Genomic DNA, 4,324 nt, shown 5'->3' with positions numbered 1-4,324 from the left:
CAAAGATCGTCGTTTTGTAATCTTTGCTTTAGCTCTTTGATATGTGAGAGTCGTCAGGTTGTAACTCTCGCTGTTGATTATGAAAGCTGTTGATTAGAGCTTTCATCAGTTATTGTGAAGATCGTCAGATTGTAACCTTCATCGATCTACATAAAAGTCTTTAAATTATAGTCTTCTAGAAGCCGTTAAATTATAACTTTTATCATTGGTGTTTGATGGGGATCAGCTATATGTAGTAATTTTTAGATAGCCTGCACCGAGCTGCTGCATCGACTGTCAACTCTATAATTGGCTTCACATGAACAGGTTCATTGGCCGCTAATAACCAACGGTAACATAAGAAGGTCTGCTCTAATTGGCGTTCAACAACCTTGAAGGCTAAATCTTGCACCAGTACAACCTGTAATACTCCACAGCCACGCTCGAGCATCGTCCACTAAGCCACCGCAAGTTCGAAATCCTGGATTTGGGTTCCCGATATATATTTGATTGTACCCGAGTTGTTGTGCAAACCTACACGGTAGATACGGTTCTATGTAACAACGATTTTTTACTCGGAAAATCAGATAACCCCACCTAATGTTCACTAGCCAATCAAAGCACCTAGTGTCAAGGCAGGTCCGACCCGTACCATGCCGCTCCACATCAACCAATGAATCACCATATCGGCCTGAAAATCAGGGGAAGCATGTGGGGATAACCTAGCATTTATGGTCTTACAGCCGTCTCTTTATGTCCATAAATCCCTATCCTTTCCATTTACAATCTTCTATCAGCTGTAGCAGGCGAACATACTGGTCCGCAGCACTCGGCACGAACATCATGTCGGAGCAATGAAGAATAAACCACGCCATCAGATACGCATAAGGTAGCTCCACCTTCGCCATCAGAATTTGAGCCGATGGTTTACCTCCTTCCTGTGTGAAGGTATTAACTATTTGGCGAAGACCACGGTGGATGTTGGCGATCATCACCGGGAGAAGAGAAAGATTTTTCCTGTTTGCAAGTTGAACAGATGGGTAAAGTACTTCTATAGGTAGAACATCCATGGATTGGTATGGGACCACGCATTTCTTCAACCAGATAGCGAGGTAACCGGCCAACAGAGTCATCGGTTGAACAGGTTGCATCGCATGCCATAAGAAAGTTTGAAACTTGGTTCCGGTGCGAAAATCATCCTCAATACCAGCAGTAGTATAGGACCGGGCATTGGATTTCTTGATTAGCCCATTAATCTCTGATGGAGTAAGTGGCCTTAACTCGCAGATCGCTTCATCAGAATTGCTTTCTAGATTCTTGAATAAATAATTTACAAATCTCTTCAAGCTGACTTGCGGTTTGGTTTTCTTCGCCAACGGCTCAATACCCGCCAAGGCCACATGGTAGTGGCAGGTGAGATCCCACAATGTGTCGTAATGATTTAGGGTAGTTGACTTCAACTGACGTAACTCCCGGTTTAAAGGGAAATACTCCTGGTATACCATGTTTCTCATCGGTAGGCCCAAATCTTTATTCATCTCAAGAAGAGCCAATCCCAGTTCCCCATGTTTCGTCAGAAATGTGTTGGTATCAGGATTATAGAGCTCTAACAATACAAGGAAATGGGGAATGCTAATGGTCAATCCATACATAGTGGCGCGAACAACTGCGTATAAATCGCTAGCCTTCAATTCTTCCCCCATCGAGCAAGAACATAGCCGGTTAAGTAAGACCACCAGAGTTTATCTGAAGAATGGACCCAACCATAACATCTGTGATTAGTGGCAGACATCTCTCACCCTAATCTCGCAAGGCGATTCTTTAAAGTGTTAGCAATTGTGCACAGCTCACCTCGTGGCGGGTCATTCAATCCTTATACACCGGGATGCAATACGGTGACACAATTTCTGTTACTCAAACCAGGAGAGGATTGATGAGTGATGTAAACACAATGGACGCATTCACATTCCTCCGTCAAATTCCATGACATCTCCCGTTTAATAGCTTGCCATCTTAATTCAATCAGCGAGCGATGTTTAGGAATGGAAGGGATATATAAAGAGCCCCCGTCGTCTTTATACAAACATTGCTCGGCTTCGAGAGGTACGGTAATCGGGTCTTCAACAGAGTCATCAAATAAATAATCCAATTTCTTCAGGGGGGTGAGTGGAGTTGAGATCCTCGACCAGGGGTGCGTCCGTGATCAGCTGTCGTAAAGTACGACAATCTCCCTCACGTATCAACTTAGGGAGTTCTTCAGGTCCACCCAAGGCAAATTAGGGGATAGCCTAAATGAGCATGGGATCTTTAGCAGAAGCATAAGCCTTGCTACAACGACCTTCCACCGCATGAGCGTTGATCACCTTTGAAGGAAATTTGACTGAAACAAATAATATGCATTTACCAAATGTAATTATGAGATTTTCTTTTTATCTATGCAGGTGTTGAACTCATCTCACGGATCGGTGAGATAAAGTCATAGTCCTATAATTGGTGAGATGATTTCAACGGTATCACATGCGCGCAAGACAAGGCACACTATCGCTCAACAAAGCGACAATATACCTCGTCCTACATAACGCAATACAATGTGAAATCGTCCAAATTGATTAAGACGCATTTTGACCAAGCAAAACGCAGTTGTGAAGCGTCCACCCTCACGAAGGAGCATGGCGGCTCTTCCCAATTGCCTCACAAAGGAGAACAAAACGGAGATATAATACACAATATGTCGATATGGGTTTCTAAACAAAAAAAATTGCTTGTTAATTTAGGTGAGACGATTTGAACTGCATTATACATACGAAGCACGGTGTATGTTGTCATGTGAGTAACATGAGAGCATACCCGTCCTCCGAAGTATAATGCAGTTGGAGATTTCCCCAAATTAATTAAGACGCATTTTGACCAAGCAAAACACTCTTTTTCGGTTTTCACAGATTCTCTCGGGATTTGTTTGTTCCTGAGCAGCCAAACTGATCTGATACTATGGTTAATCAGTTATTAACTGAAGATAAGAAGGAATCCCTTGTTTTTATCCAAAAAACCCCTAACCGAAGCCTATAAATACGAACTCGGGTGCTCATTTCTCTGGATCTGGAAATTAAGAGGACGAAGTGCTGTTGAATTAGAGATTGGAGAATGAATTTCAGAGGGTTAGCTGATCTTGGCGGAGTTCCTCAACAAATTGAGAGTTCGAGAGATCTGAGACTTGTTCTTCCTATTCCTCCGGATTTAAGCTTAGTCTTAATCTTGAGAAGAGCCGTGATCTCGCTTAATCAAGATTACCGCTGCTGTGATTACTTCTTTCATGAAGTAAAAGCATTGATTATCCATCTTCTGCTAATCAGATCTGATCCGTAGGTGGTCTACGGATAAACCCCGGCACCGATAATGATTCCGCACAAGCAATAGGTGATAAACATCTATTGTGTATAGTTTGAGAGATAGTTATAATCATTGATTGAAAGTCTAATAAAAAGGCTAATTTCTTGAATTTATTATAACGTTTAAAGTTGTAATAGATTCCTCAACGAAATCAATTTTTCACCCAAACACCAACGAGAGGGTATGCCAATCTGTAACTTCTCAATGGGAGTTCATGCTGGCCAATTGCCGACACAATTTAGTGTTTTCTCTAGAAATGCTTTTTTTTTAAATCTATTGGATTTTTATTTGTGTGAATTTTCTGTAGCTTCAGCTCTACTTTCTCTACTTCTTCTCTAAGTTAATGATATCTCACATCAATGTGCTTCGTCCTGGAGTGGAATGTATAATTCTTGCTCAAATCAAGAGCACTTTGACTATCAATGAAGATTTGATAATTATTCTGCTATAAGCCTAACTCCTGTAGAAATCTTCTCAACCAAATTATCTTCTTACCGGCTTCTGCAGCTGCAATATATTCTGCATCTGTAGTAGATAAAGCAAAACACTTCTGTAACTTGAGCTTCCAAGGTACTGCTCCCCCTGCAAAAGTGAATAACCAACCTGAGGTAGACTTCTTGTGATCGAGATCACCTAGCATATCCGCATCTGCAAAACTATATAATACTGCCTTCGAATCTGTAAAACTCAAACAAAATCTGGAACTACCTCTCAAATATTTTAAGATTCACTTTACACCTTCCCAATAAACTTTCCCTAGATTAGAAAGAAATGTTAGACCCTAGAGGGGGGTGATTAGGGTCTTGTGCTAATCTAATCCGATTTTATGCCGATTTAAAACTAATTTAAATATTATTCTTGCAAGATAAATATACAATATGTTATGAGTAAGAATATGTAATATGAACAAAGAGATATATCCTATATGGTGAAATATATGCAAGGATATATAAACAAC

Source organism: Asparagus officinalis, chromosome 3, assembly GCF_001876935.1.
Source record: "Asparagus officinalis chromosome 3, Aspof.V1, whole genome shotgun sequence".
Taxonomy (NCBI): Eukaryota; Viridiplantae; Streptophyta; class Magnoliopsida; order Asparagales; family Asparagaceae; genus Asparagus; species Asparagus officinalis.
The sequence above is the reverse complement of the archived record's forward strand: the minus strand, read 5'-3'. Positions refer to the sequence as shown.